This window comes from Cetorhinus maximus, chromosome 9 (genome assembly GCF_964194155.1).
Source record: "Cetorhinus maximus chromosome 9, sCetMax3.hap1.1, whole genome shotgun sequence".
In the NCBI taxonomy this organism is placed as follows: domain Eukaryota; kingdom Metazoa; phylum Chordata; class Chondrichthyes; order Lamniformes; family Cetorhinidae; genus Cetorhinus; species Cetorhinus maximus.
The window spans coordinates 80753595-80768969 of record NC_135887.1 but is presented as its reverse complement, the minus strand read 5'-3'; the positions used below and the strand labels follow the sequence as shown (position 1 = coordinate 80768969).

At 48.5% G+C, this 15375-nt stretch overlaps 1 long non-coding RNA gene across 2 annotated transcripts in view; it reads right to left on the bottom strand.

Annotated features, from left to right (window-relative positions):
* Window positions 1–718: 718 nt before the first annotated feature.
* LOC144684754 (uncharacterized) overlaps window positions 719–15375 on the bottom strand; it is a 108483-nt gene continuing 93826 nt past the window's right edge. For both annotated transcript variants that reach the window (XR_013577563.1, XR_013577562.1), the window contains 2 exons: window positions 12168–12265; window positions 719–1302 (listed from right to left, as the gene is read on the bottom strand). This is a non-coding gene — a long non-coding RNA (uncharacterized LOC144684754). The remainder of the gene's footprint in view (window positions 1303–12167; window positions 12266–15375) is intronic.

The window sequence follows — 15375 nt, the reverse complement described above, 5'->3', positions numbered from 1 at the left end:
TGAATCATGTCTTGGAGATCATAGACAGACCACACGTGTAGATAGACTGGCTACTCTCTAGTCTGGATAATGAATGAATGAATGAATGGAACCTGAAACTACTCTAAAGTATCATTGGTACTGGGCTGTATGTGATGTAATAAAGATAATAGCTATGGAAATGTTCCCCACTCTTAGTAGGTCTTCTAAATGTGTCAAACACATGCAGAATAAAACATGCCCTTTCAACATTTTTAAAGGACACCAGAGTATAATCCAAAGGGTTATCATTCAATAGGCAAAGGACATTCAAACTTGTTTCAAGGAGAGTCTGTGTTTCTTTAATAACATTTAAAATAGCTACAGTAAACACAGCTATCTACAAATAAATGTGTCATCGCTTAAGCTGGCACAGTCACTCATTGTAGTGCTTTGATCCGTGGATTCTGTCCTCAATTTTCCTGACATAGAGGTCCTGATTTCAGTCGTGCCACAATTCTGATCACTGCTCCTATAATTTCCTCCCCACATTTCCGTTGTCTGTATGCTGTATGTTTGCCTTTGCAAGAAAGGTGAACTGAAGGTCTGATTTTGGTCCTGCACCAATTGCAATCTATAGGCAGACAGCAGAGGAAAGAGTGAATGTCAGGTGCTTCCCCACAAGATTGAGAGGTGGGGGAAAACAATGCGCACCTCCTACAGGCAGCTCCTCCAGCTGCCTTCTTAGCTAATGCAGCGAGGAAGATGGAAAGAAGGGAACACCTAAATAACTTAAAATAACTTGGGAATAGCTGGAAAAAAAACACATACACTGACATGTCTCCTTGTTGCTTTTTACTCCACAGGTCAAGAAAATGTTACATTATTTTCCGTTCTGACTGGAACGGGTAGCTGCATTCATGAAACAACATTCCTCCTCTGCTATCTGTATGTACATGCCACTTGGGAAATTGCTATCAGTGTCTTCTTATCATGAGCAGTTAAGTAATAAAGTAAACTTCAAAGCATCTCATTGAGAGCTTACACCTACAGGTGAACTGCAATAACATGGACAACAGGTGCCGCAGATGTATTGAGGTTGATGTTATCAGTCCACTAGCTCACTAAAAGGGAGCAAAATAGGAGGTTCTGATTTCTTCCAAGCCCAGTAGAGAGGATTTGTGGGACTCTTCCCTACTGGTAGCACCAGCAATTTGGAAGTTCATTTGTCCAGGTATGATCCTTCACTGTCCTGGTAGAAAAGTCTTGAGGTCAGGTTTCCAGCATTTTTTCAAAGTTGAGGAATGGTTTGTGGACGCTTAAGTGCTGGGAGGGTGAGAACAACTGTAAAATCAAGAAAAGGAAACTAACTGTGGAATGTAAGTTGGAAGCATGTCCTGGTTAAAAATTTCAATTAAATAGTTCTGCTTCACCGACTGGGGCCTTCCTTAAACACTTTTTTTTTCCTATTTTTGCTCTCTTTTCACAAAGATGCTGGGGTGTACAGTTCCAAAACCACCAGAAATTGCCAGGCTCCCCGCCCAAATTCTCACCTTCAGATTTGAGAGCTGGCACTAAAATCTAATGGATGTTAGGGTTCATCATGGCGGGGACACGCACACACACAAGCATATACACACACACATACACGCACACACACATGCGCATGCACACAAACGCACATACACACACATGCACACACATGCACAAGGATACACACACACACACATGCACATGCGCACACATACATTTCTTTATTCTTTCATGGGCCAGCATTTATTGCCCATCCCTATTTGCCCTTGAGAAGATGGTGATGAGCTGCCTTCTTGAACCACTGCAGTCCATGTGGTGTAGGTACACCTACATGTTAGGGAGGGAGTTCCAGGATTTTGAAACAGCAATGGCGATATATTTCCAAGTCAGGGTGGCGAATGGCTTGGACAGAAACTTCAGGTGGTGGTGTCCCCATCTATCTGCTGCCCTTGCTGCAAGCGTAACCATGGTAAAAGGCAGTTTCCGCTAATTAATCCTTTAATTGCACCACCACTCCTCCCCCCACCCCACCCTCCGGATTTCCCTTCATAAGAGTCTCTCTATGCCGTGCATGTGGCTCTGCAAGGAAGACAAACTGAAGATCTAATCTGCAAGAAGCAGGGAAGGATGATGTGGCATTCAACATTCCTCCAATTCCTTGAGGAAGTACCTGGTCTCTCATTGGGAACTCCTAACAGAAGCTTAAAAGATGGCACAATTGAAATTGGTAGATTGAAGGTATGAAAAAGACCTATCATTCTGCAAGTTTCCATGGATTAGTTTATTCAATCTGGTGCAGAGCAAGTTCATTGCACCTGTAGTTTGATTTTTAGCACATTTTAATTCTCATACCGGAAAGAAAGCAAGCTATATTTTCATATCCCTCAGGACATCTCAAAACACTGTCCATGCATTGAATTACTCTGAAGTGCAGTCATTGCGTCATGTAGACAGTTGTACGTAGCAAGATTCCACAGAGAAAAAATGAGATTGATCATCAATTTGCTTTTAGGCTCTGATGGTTGAAGGAAGAATGCAGGCCAAGCATCTGGCTCCACTTCAAAAACTGCCAACAAGTCCATAACAACCTCCAGAACAGAAGAATAGGGCCTGGGTTTAACATCTTATGCAAAGAGCGATACCTCTAACAATGCAATTTTTTATCCTCCAAAAAGTCAGGTGATGAAGGATAGAACTGAAGCCAATCTTTAAACACTTTTATTAGAATTATTTACGGAGGTGCACATTACAAAAATGAAACTCCTAACCCAACCACGATACTTTCAGTCTGTTCCTATTGTCACGACCACATGAAAGGCATTTCCTTAAAGTGGTCTATGAGCTAAGAATTTGTGTGTGTGTACACGGAATGTGGGGGTCGCTGGCTAGGCCAGCATTTATTGCCCAGCCATAATTGCCCTTGAGAAGGTGGTGGTGAGCTGCCTTCTTGAACTGCTGCAGTGCTGTTAGGAAGGGAGTTCCAGGATCTTGTCCAAGCGACAGTAACGGAACAGCGACATATTTCCAAGTCAGGATGATGACTGGCTTGGAGGGGAACTTCCAAGTGATGGCGTTCCCATCTGTCTGCTGTCCTTGTCTTTCTAGATGATAGCGGTCGTGGATTTGGCAGGTGCTGTCTAAAGGAGACTTGGTGAGTTGCTGCAGTGCATCTTGTAGGTGGTACACACTGCTGTCACTGTCTGTCTGTGGTGGAGGGAGTGAATGCTTGTGAAAGGGGTGCCAATCAAGTGGGCTACTTTGTCCTGGATGGTGTCAAGCTTTTTGAGTGTTGTTGAGAGCAGCACTCATCCAGGCAAGTGGGGAGTATTCCATCACACTCCTGACCTGTGCCTTGTAGATAGTGCACAGGGTTTGGGGAGTCAGGAGGTGAGTTACTCGCCACAGGATTCCTAGCCTCTGACCTGCTCTTGTAGCCACAGTATTTATATGGCTAGTCCAGTTCAATTTCTGGTCAATGGTGACCTCCAGGATGTTGATAATGGGGGATTCAGCAATGGTAATGTCATTGAATGCTGAGGGGTGATGGTTAGATTCTCTCTTGTTGGAGATGGTCATTGCCTGGCACTTGTGTGGCACGAATGTTATTTGCCACTTGTCAGTCCAAGTCTGGATATTGTCCAGGTCTTGCTGCATTTGGATATGGTCTGCTTCAGTATCTGAGGGACCTAGGACACGACCCTGAGGAATCCCTGCAGTGATGTCCAGGAACTGAGATGATTGACCTCTAACAACCACAACCATCTTCCATTGTGCTCGATATGACTCCAGCCACCAGAGAGTTTTCCCCCTGATTCCCATTGACTCCAGTTTTTTTAGGGCTCCCTGATGCCACACTCAGTCAAATTCAAGGGACATCCCTGGAGAGAGCTTTGCAATTTTAATTATGCTTTGTAGCCAGCTCTGGAGATATGAGTTTGCTGAGGTTTGAACAAACAGAAAGGTGCCATGTTGTCTGTCCATACTTCCATTTTGTAAAAAGCTTTTAAACTCAATGCAAAGGTTTGAAAACAGAAATTTGCCTTTAAAGCAGTTGTCCTTAAAATCTATAATAATATAATTACTTCGAGGGGAACTTGGAGATGAGTGCACACTAACGTTGCGCAGCACTGGCGAGGGTCACCCGTTCGACTTCAAGGAGGAGGTGTCGCGCATTCAGGTGAGGGCACAGGCAAGTCGCTTTTCCCCAGCTGGCTGACAGTGCAAGGCCGGGGAAAGGGCTGCACTGTGGTTGGGGTGAGTTGTGGGGGGCGCAAGGCAGCACAGTCTGATGGTAGTGCACAAGCGCATGCGGGGACTGGGTGAGGGGAGGTGGAGGGAAGCGGCCACGCGTTAGTATAAAGTGACCATTCCTCCACAGCTGAGACAGTTCAGATGCAGCCACATTGACATGCGTGGAGTAGGGCCTCTAGTTTATCTGCCCACTCAAGCAACACAGAGGCATGAAAGTGTCACCAAGTGCTCCTGATGTTTTCACTCCTCGGGCACAAATTGCAAATTAATGAGCTTTTTAGTGGACTGCAGAACAATTGGACGGCTGGGCAAGTTGTACAATCACCTTGCGGAAGTTGGCATTGGAGCAGTCACTGGTGGATGCGTTCACAGCCCCTTGCAATGTCTTCATTAATTTTTGGACCAGTCTCCCCCATGGCTCAAGCTAACAGAGCAGCCTTGCAGCACAGGTTAGGAGAATACCTGCCCCTGAGCTGAGAGCACAGCATGCAGTCCAATGGGCAAAGCTGCCACCAATCGGTCAGGTGAAGTGGGGCGGAGGTGGGCGGGGTTTCGGGCAGCCATGCAGCGCACTAAACTCTGGCCATCCAAGTGGTGGCCAGCACTCTCCAGTATATGTTAAAGGGCCTTCAGACTTAACCAAGAGTGGTTCTCAGTGCACACATGCTAACCCACATTCCTATCTCTTTCATCTTGTAGGAGGAATACATCAGGAGCATGGAGCCTGGTGACCTAGCTGTATGCCTCATGACTTACAAAGAGCGGAGATGAAGGAGAAGAGAGCGACGGAAGTGCTTGGCTGAGCAGTGGGAGGAGCAGCACCCTTAGGAAGAAGGGGTTGCTGGGGATCCTACGCATGCCACTGAACAGCCACAGCGAGCCATCACTGGTTGGCACCTAGCTAGACCTAGGTCTACGGACAGCACTTGTCATTCATGCAGATGGCCAAGAACCAGTGTCGCCGGAGACTGCACATGTCCGGGCAAGTGGACGATCACATCTGCCACTTTCTGCAGGATATGGAGGGCATCCACTGCCAGCGGCCATGAAAGTGAGAACACACAGAGAAAATGACGGAACTCTGTGCTGCCGACCCAGGATATCCTGGCAGCAATGATAAGCCCCATCGAGGTGCAGGCATGACTGATTTGTCCACTGAGTGTGAAGATGCACCATCAGTGTGCTGGGGAGGTTGTACAGGGGAGAGGCCCTGGACTGAGTCACCTGCCTTTATCTTCTGCAGGAACCAAGGTTTCACATCTAAGTGGCATGAACACTGCTAATCGGAACAAGGAGCCATAGGCAGCAAGACATTCTTGGGAGTTTATTTACAAAGTAAACATTAAGTACAAGTGATTGACACCCATGCCCAGGCTGCAGACTTACAGCTTCATGACTGGGCTCAGGTGCATCTCATCCCTGCCGGAGTGGGAGCTGTTGCTGTGTGCTGGCTGTGGCTGTGGCTGCTGCTACTGAGAGATGTACACTCTGCTGCGACTATTGCTTTTTCCAACATACTCCTCTGGACTTTTACAAGCTGCTCTGGTTAAGAGGAGGGTCCACACATTTCTCGCTGGGGTCCTGAAGGAGAGGAAGTATTAAAATAGTCCTCTCTTTCTTACACTAGACATGGTGATGGTAGCACATACTTCTGACAATGAAGACTCCATAGCCAGCCTCAACATCAACGGCAGCAGGGACACAGCGCAGGTTCCAGAATTTCTCGGTCCTCAGGGACGGGAAGTATGCGGTATGTTTCCTGCAGGAAACCCATACTGTTCCAGGAGACAAAGCTACGTGACTCCTGGAGTGGCGAGGTGGGGTCTACATGAGTCACTTAGCCTCCAGTTCTGGTGGGTTGGCTATCTTCTTGGCCCCACATTTTCAGCTGGAGATCTTGGGGGTCAAGGAGCCGGTGCAAGTCCAGTTGCTGCACCTTATTGTGCGCCTAGGGGCTGCGGCACTTCACTTTGTGAATGTGTACGCTCCCCTGGGTGCGCAGCAGCAAGCGAGCTTCTTTGAGGAAGTATCCACTCATCTCAGCTCCATCGACGCAGGTGAGTGCATCGTCCTCGGGGGGGATTTCAATTGTATCCTCGGGGCCAGGGACCCTCACGATGCCCAGCACCACTCGTTAGGTGTGAGTAAGTTGAGGGATCTGGTCAGGTCCTTCGACTTGGTGGACGTCTGGCGACATCTCCATCCTCACTCCAGCGTTTTTACGTTTCGAAGGCGTACGTGTCCTGCATTCCATCGGCTTCTGTGCAGCAGGTGCTGTGCACGGACCACCGTCTGGTGTGCGCGGAGCTCGCTTCGTTCTGCGCTCGGACGGGGTCCACGTACTGGCACTTTAACAACCTGCTGCTGGAGGACTAGCGGTTGCTGGACTCGTTCCGTTGTTTCTGGGCCGGCTGGAGAAGGAAGCGGGGAGGCTTCCCCTCCTTGAGGCTCTGGTGGGACGGGGCAAAACTCACGTCCGAGTTTTCTGTCAGGAGTACGCGAAGGGGTCAACAAAGAGGCGGAAATCCAGGGTTGAGGAGTTGGAGAAGGAGGTGTTCGACCTGGAGACACATCTCCGTCAGCCCGACGCGGACCCGGCCCTGCGGTCGGTGTACGATGAGAAGAAGGGCGCGCTGCGGGACCTGCAACTCATTGGGTCCTGGGGCATGTACATGAGGTCGCGGATCTGGTTCCTCCAGGACCTGGAACGTGGCTTCCCCTTCTTCCACTCGCTGGAGAAAAGGACACAGGATCTGTCAGCAGCTCCTTACGCTGCTGGCCGATGGCGGATCCCGTGTCTCGGATCCGGAGGGCATCAGGGCCATTGCCAAAACCTACTACACTGCCCTGTTCTCTCTGGATCCGTCCAGCGAGGATGGTCACAGAGTTTTGTGGGAGGACCTGCCGCAGGTCGGCCCAGAGGGCGCCGGAAAGCTTGACTCCCCTATAGGTCTGGGGGAGCTGACCGGGTAAGCTCCCTCGAAAGCCTCTCCAGGGGCAAGTCCCCGGGGCTGGATGGGCTGACCGTGGAGTTCCTCAGGGCGTTCTAGGAGACAACATCACGACCGGGGAGATGCCGCTCTCATGGCGCAGGGCCGTGATTACCCTGCTGCCTAAGAAGTGGGATCTCCGCCTTCTTAAAAACTGGCACCCAGTCTCCCTCCTCAGCACAGATTACAAGATCTTTGCCAGGGCAATGTCATCTCACCTTGGCACCATGCTGGACCACATGATCCACTCTGACCAGTCCTATACTGTCCTGGCTGTACCATCTTTGACAACATCTATCTGGTCCAGGATGTCATCCACTTCTCCCAGAGGGCTGGTCTGTCGAGCGCCTTCCTGTCTCTTGACCAGGAGAAGGCGTTCGACAGGGTGGATCACGATTATTTATTCGGGACTCTGCGAGCATTCGGGTTCGGGACGCATTTCGTTACCCGGATCCAACTTCTGTATGCTGCTGCAGAGTGTCTAGTTAAGGTTAACGGGTCCCTGATGATGCCCCTTCACTTTAGGAGAGGAGTGTGGCAGGGCTGCCCCCTGTCTGGCCAATTGTATTCTATCTGTGCGGAGCCTTTCCTGCGCCTCTTACGGAGGAGGTTGACGTGATTGGTTCTGCGTGGGCCAAGCATCGGGGTGGTCCTCTTGGCTTATGCCGATGACATGCTCCTCATGTTCACCAACCCGGCTGACCTGCGGAGGGTGTGCGAGGTCTACTCTGCCGCGTCCTCTGCCAGGATCAACAGTTCTGGACTCCTGGTCAGTCAGTGGCAGATGGATCCCCTCCCCGAGGAGCTCAGGCCTTTCACCTGGAGCAGGACCAGCCTCTTCTACCTGGGGGTCCACCTCTGCCCTGCTGAGGAATCCTGGCTAGCGAACTGGCAGGAGCTAGAGACCAGGTTATCACTCGCCTGCAGCGCTGGACAGAACTGCTCCGAGTGCTGTCTTACCGGGGTCGAGTTCTGGTCATGAACCAGCTGATTGCCGCCATGTTGTGGTACCGGCTGGTCACTTTGACCCCTCCCCCAGATTTTGTCACAAAAATCCAGAGAATGCTCAGCGACTTCTTCTGGCACAAAAGGCTGCACTGGGTCGCTGCTGAGGTTCTGAGTTTCCCGCTTAGGGTGGGCAGTCAGGCACTGGTGTGCCTACGTACCCAGGTGGCGACTTTCCGGCTTCAGGCCCTGCAGCGATACCTTTACATCGAGCCCACTCCGAGATGGTGTGTCCTGGCAACGTATTCCTTCCACCAGGTGCACGGCCTGAATTATGACGTGCAGCTTCTGTTTGTAGACCGGAGGGGCCTTCGTGGCTCCTTGCAGGCAGTGCCCGTCTTTTACCAGAACCTGATGAAAGATTGGAGCATGGTCACCTCGCGACGCAGCTCTCCACCGTCAGGAGTAGCGGCTACCGTCAGAGAGCCGCTGCTCAGGAATCCGTACCCTCTGCCCGTTTCAGTGGCTGGTGGAGAGGGGGGCTGTGGCTGCCAGAGTGACCAGGATCGGGGACGTGCTGGGTGGCGGAGGAGTGGGCTGGATGCTTCCACAGGACTGGGTGCAACGCGCATCAGTGGATGTCTGGCTCGCGGCCAATGCCATCCAAGACCTTAGGACGGTCATGCTCGGCCCCGACGTCTTTCTGGGAGTCGAGGTAGCAGAGGTGTGCGATGGCCTTCCGTCTGAGCATACCCCTGTTCAGATAGAATTCCACATTGGCTCCAAGCCCCGAAGCCACCCTTGGGAGCCGGTGCCCCGCAGCCTGAAACGCCTCGCGGAAATGCCCTCCGTGTCCTTTAGCACGGTGCGGGGGCGTTTCCTGTACGGGCTGTTGCTGCATACCCTTCACTTCCTTTCCCTCACCCACCGCCCGGACGCACCCTGGTGTGCCTTGTTGCCGTCCGGCAGTGGAGGTCCCCAGTGGTGGTGGTCCCTCTACGAGGACATCCTCCCATTTTCCATTGGGGGCCTGGGGTGGAGGGTGTTGCATGCAGCAGTCCCAGACAACCGCAGGACGTGTCGGTACACGGACTCCCAAGATGCCTGCATCTTTTGCGGCTTTGTGGAGTCTGTGGTCCATGTCTATATAGGGTGTTGTAGGCTGCACCACCTTTTCAGTTATTTGAAAAATGTTTTACTGTTGCTTTGTTTGCACTTCAGTACCATGCTCCTAATCTACGGGCACCCGGTGCGGAGAGGGGGCCGGGAGGGAAAAGGACCTCCTCGTGAACTTGCTCCTGGGCCTGGCCAAGTTGGCCTTTAACAGCGGACCCTCCTCCGACCCCACTGTCTGCCCCTTTTCCGCGGCTACGTTCGCGGTCAGGTGTCCCTGGAGAGGGAGCACGCTGTGTCTGCTGGCACCATCGAGGCTTTCCATGCCCGGTGGGCACCGGGGGGGGCTGGGGTGTTTTATTGACCCTGCTAATCACATTTTGGTTTAATATTTGTAAGTTTCCTTTAAATTTTGCCTTTGTTTTTGCAGTTTCCCTTTAATGGACTGCTTTTTAATTTGTCCCTAATTTTGTTAATTTAGTTTATTTGGTTGACTCTAAAGAGTTACATCTTCTTTACCTTCCTAACTCTGCTGCTACATCTTGGTGCTCCCCCGATATCCACAGCGGAGGTAGAGGCAGCCTGCTGACTGGTATGGGCTGCCTGTGATGACCTTGATGGGCACCCTTGGAGGGCTGAGACCTAGAGGGCCCCAGCCTGCTCTTGGTGTTCTGCTGTGTGCCAGTGACACCCTCCTCGGCCTGTGGAGCTGGTACTGCTGGGATCACAGCAAAAGGGGACTAGGGTAGGCTCGTCATTCCTGGAGCCACCTGGGTGAATGGCCTAGGGTGTGCACTTGCTGATCCTCCCCACTATGGGTGCCCAAGGGCCCCTGGCTGACTCCTTGATGAGAACAGGAAGCTGGAGTGAGATTGAGCGGCTTCGCAACCCTCTCGTGTTGATTGGGCACAACTATGGCATCAGCGATGGAGTTCAGCCCGCACAGCAGAGCAAGACCAATGCCCTGGACCAAGGTGTCCATGGCAGCTTCCATCCTACCAGTGTTGACCTCGGTGTTTTGGCATGCCGACACTATCGCCTCAGACTGAAGGCAAACAGGCTCCTTCATCATGCCTTGCAATCTGAGGAGTGCAGCGGACATCCCTTCCTGATGTTCCTGAGCTTGCCTTTGCAGCTCCAGCAACTGAGGTATGACTGAGTCCAGAGGTTCATCATCTGACTCGGACTCAGCAGATTTCTGGCCTCCAACATTCCTCCGAGTGCCAGAAACCTGGGAAGATCCTGCCATTGCCTGCTATGGATCAGACAGTGTGCCATGTGCTCACCAGATTGTGACCCCGAAGCTACTACAGAACTAGATCCCACTGAGGTGTGTGTCTCTGTGCTGGCGGAGGGTGTGGCTGAGCGCTGTGTCTAGTCCTCAATGAGGGCATCATAGATTCTTCTTCCGAGATTTCTTCGGAACTTGACTCAAGGACCCGGCTCACACACCCCTTCAGCTGCTCCCCAGATGTGCCTGCGAAAACAAGAAGAGATAATTAGTGCATGGCAAGGGACTGCATAACAGGGAAAGTGACCCACAGCATGGTTGTCTGATGGATGTTGCACTGATGAATCCTCACTTGGTTGAGCACGGCCAATCTCACCGTCAGCACAGGACCGGTCCAGATCCTTGCTGGCCAGCTGGGTGGCTCTGTTTTCAAAATTCATGAGGACCTTGATTTCTGGCATTCCTCTACCAGTCTGTGACCTCTCCCTTTTGCTGTGTGCCAGCTTGTCCTGTATGAATACAGATGGAGAGAGTGTAAGCAGGACACTTGCCAGGCCAGATGACAAGGATGCCTGGCATGTTAAGTGGTGCCATGGACAGGATGAGGACACGATCCGCAAGGCAAATGAAGGTGAGTGTGACAGAGTAAATAGTGATGGCCCTTGAACTGGCAGTGAATGAGACCCCTGTGGATGTGTGATGGGTTTGAGTGTGTGAGTTGAGAGTGATGAGAAAGGTGACTTACCCTGACGAAATGGAGGAGACCATTCATCCTGTTTTGGCAAAGGGTATCTATCCTCTTTTGCAGGGCATTAGCGCTGACCACTACTGCCACAGCCTACCATGCTGTAACCTTGCTTGCTGGTCTTCGCACAGAGCTGGGGTAGAGGACATCGCGGTGGGCCTCCACTGCGTCCAGTAGCCACTCGAGGGGGGCATTGCTAAATCTTGGAGCAGGCTGTTTCCTCCCTTTAGCAGCCATCTGTTCCCAGCAGCTTGCTATCCCTTGAAGAGTGCTAGCTCTGTGCAGGCGCGCCCTATAAATATGGTGCCCCGATTACTGAAGGCCTGGGCTGGCAGAGGGGCGGGCGAATCAGCGGTTGCCCTGCCCGCAGCCCAGCATGTTTCCCAGGAATGAATCATCAATGAGCTGCGACATGCCGGGAATGGGATGGCTGGCGGGTAAAACGACCTTTTTCCCGCCCGCCCGCCACTGCACTTAATGCAAATCCGGGGCGATTCCGCCCAACAGGACAGCACAGCAGTGCTATTATTGTTTACTTAATATGGTTTTTGTGTGGAGTCTGCAGCTGCCTATTGTGTTGTGTAATTATGGTACATGATGACTTTGTAATGACTGGAATGCAGTTGTTGTGTCTCCACTCGCACGGAGTGCCTGATGAAAGGAAAGGTAATAGGAAGTGAATCAAATAAAAATGTTGTAAATAGAGTAAGCACGAACTGAGCAAAGGGAACTATGTAAATAAAACTCTGGCATCGTTCTCACCGTTCCATCAACTTATGGGTAAAAAACAGCAATTGGCATTTCAAGAATTGCCCCAGAAAAATGACCCACAACCCTTTGCCCGTTAGTGTATTTACTGACTTTTTAAATAAGTTTTTGGAATTTTTTTTAAGGAACCTACCTCACGGTGTTTAGCCTTCTGTTCAATGCCTTTACTCTAACGACCTTGAAAAATTACATTTCTTCACTCGGCCTTGACTCTCAAAACTTTCCACTGCTCTACTGAAAACAGGAAGAAAAAATCAGAGTATGTCAGCAGCTGCGTAAGGACTGGTATTGCGAAAGACTTATCATTTTAAAAGAATATATTATTGCAACCGTACTCTAGTTGCAACACAATAGTTATAAAACTTTAGTATAGAGTCTATATGGCATTGGACACAGAGTGCCTTCACAAATGAACTACTGAGATTATGAACAACCCTAAGAACTTCGATAAAGGTCTCCGGCCTACAGTTCAAACTGAAAAGAAGCAGTTTTGAGGATGAACTAAAACAAACACTAGGAGTTGGGTGATGTCAATATAGTAGATAGAAATTTTCAGTAACCACTTAGGATTTCCGACCTAAGATGCTAAAGGGCATCATCCTGACCTTGGATACTCCATTGGAGTCAGAAGAAGATGGCATTACTGTCCACTGTGCTACACATACAGTGGCAGAATGAGTGCTGAATTAGCCAATCCATTATATTGATCTTGGCTCTTAATTACAAGAGAAAGGGAAGACTGAGAGAGGCAAGTGGATCCACAGTTTGGAAGTCCTAGGAAAGTACATACCATGCTTGTATTAGATTCAATGCAAACATTCTTTTTCAGACTGGTTAGCAAGTTGTACACTGATCAGTGCAGAAAAGAGGATGGGGATCATTTTGCTTTGAACAAAAATAAATGGAAAACCAATCTCTGTTACCAACATAATGAAAACTGCATGGTCTTATATTTTACCTTAAATCGATACATCAAACTAATCCTCAATTCAAAGTGTACTGAGAAAATGCAATGGTAAAATTGTTTCTGTCTTTCAGCTTGAATTGAGGTCAGTTAGCCATTGCATAGACAGATCTAGGATTGCAGACTCTTGTAATTCTAGAGCCACCCAGTTGGTTGACTAATAGTTCTTAACATAAGCCAAAACAACCTTCACATTACCACACCTTAGTAAAGTGTAGCTGTAAAACAGGATCAATGATCAAGCTGCCTCAATGGCTCTGTTGATAATGTCAGTGTGGTGATAAAACATACAGACCAAGCAGATCCTAGCTGAAGTCACTGTTTTTAGCTGAATTGTTGGATCTCAGTTAGCTGCATGGGTGGGGATGGGTTATGAGATTAGTCGCAAAACCCTAAAAAAGGGCAAAAAAAAGGTCAGGATTCTTATTCCTGATTATTATCCAGCGACATGTGATTGCAAGCATGCAAGTCAGGGGATGTCTCATACGCTGTGACACCCCATGGTTAAATAGCTTACTAAAACACCGACAGTCATGAAGAATGGTCACTTGAGATACAGGAGCGTCCAAGAGTGTCAGTGTCTTAAGGGAGAGAGCTGAGAAAAAGATAACTCATCCTCAAGAAAAAAGATTGAGGAACTTTAGAAGTCATTATAAACAATGAGACACTCATCATCCAGGGAAGAAAAGGAACTGAGCATTCCGCTCATATTGTAAAATGCAAGAGAGGGAGAAAGTAGTCTGACCATTGTAAGTATATAACAGGCAAAATCTCTTAAAGAACCACTGTTTTCATGAACTCTCCCCACAAGGACAATGAAATCAATTTTAATATGTGTGTAGGATGAAGGAATGTGAAAGCATGATCATTCTGATTCAATATGTCCAATTGACCTTCTTGTCGGCAGTGAGCTTGACAAGTCATCAACAAATTGGAAAGGTATCACCATGAGAATGATCTGATAATTACCTTTCTTCCAGATGCTATTCTTCAACAATTAACCATATTTCAGACCTTTCATTCTCTCATATGTTTTTCTTATTTGCTATTCACCTATATATTTAATTAGAACAACAAAAGGATGCTTGCTAGTGAAATAGAACAAATTTCTGGAATGCCATAGGCACTTCCTGTGGTCACTTCTAGCAAAATCATTTCCATCTGAACAGCAGTATATCTAAAAAAAACATTGTTGCCATCGGAAAAGGTGTAAATTACTTTTCTAGACATCACAATTCCAAACAGGCTACCAATAGTTCTCTGGCTACAAACCTGTTCATTTTGAGACCTTTGCCATTGGCTGGGTTTTTATGACCTGCTCCTTGTGTAAGTTCTCCCTCAACACTCTGTACCCTTTAGATTGTTTTTAATGGATTTTTGGCTGTTCAGCCATTTCCCATCTATTATCTCACATTTCCCATCTGTTATTTCATACGTCCGCTTTAGAAATGCTTCAAAGGGAAACTCTTGGAAAACAATCCAGAAACATGTCAGCAAAGCTTATCAATAATCCTCTGTCATTCTCAAGCGCAAAGGAAAACAGGTCACTGCAGTTTTACCCACAATCCTCTGCCACCAAATCAAAACAAGCATGACTCCCCACAATTTTCGGCCACATCAGTGTAAAGTAAAAACATATCACCAAAGCTTTCCCAAAAATTCCTCTGCCATTCTGAGCATAAAGAAAAATTCCAAGAGTGTTTTAAATGCAAATTTGGTCTTTTTCTAATTACTCTCTGACATTTGTAATGAAGGTCAACTCAATTGACCTCTCTGCGCAAGCTTTGCAAACCCGTTTCACCAGAATCTTATTTTTCCATGCAATTTGTGAATTGAATCATGTTTTCAGTCGGCCAGCAAGATCACACAGTATAATTCAATGAACAGGGGAAAAAAACAGAACAGATAAAGGAAGAAAAGAACCGAGTGATACATTATGTGCCCTATGTCTTCCTTAAATTACAAAACTTTATCAAGCACAAATAATCCCAGAGTATCCTGGGGTTTGTCATATGGAATATGTCCAATTTACATGGAGGAGTGGCAAAGGGAAGTAAGAAAATTGTAAGTTAAGTAGAAAGGAGTAAGGCCATTCAGCCCATCTTGTCCCAGACCACCATCACAATATTTAGTTATATTTCCTAAGTTTTTCCAGGATTTCCAGCTCCAAAGTCCCACCAGGAAATAGATTCCATGAGTTAATCACTCTGTATGTGAAGAACATTCTGTCGTCAAACCTTATCCTACCATTCATTAGTTTGAACTTAGTTTGCCACTTGACTTGCAGTCACTGAATGGGCAGTAGCGGGTGAGAAGATATTCATAACAAAAACAGAATTACCTGGGAAAACTCAGCAGGTCTGGCAGCATCGGCAGA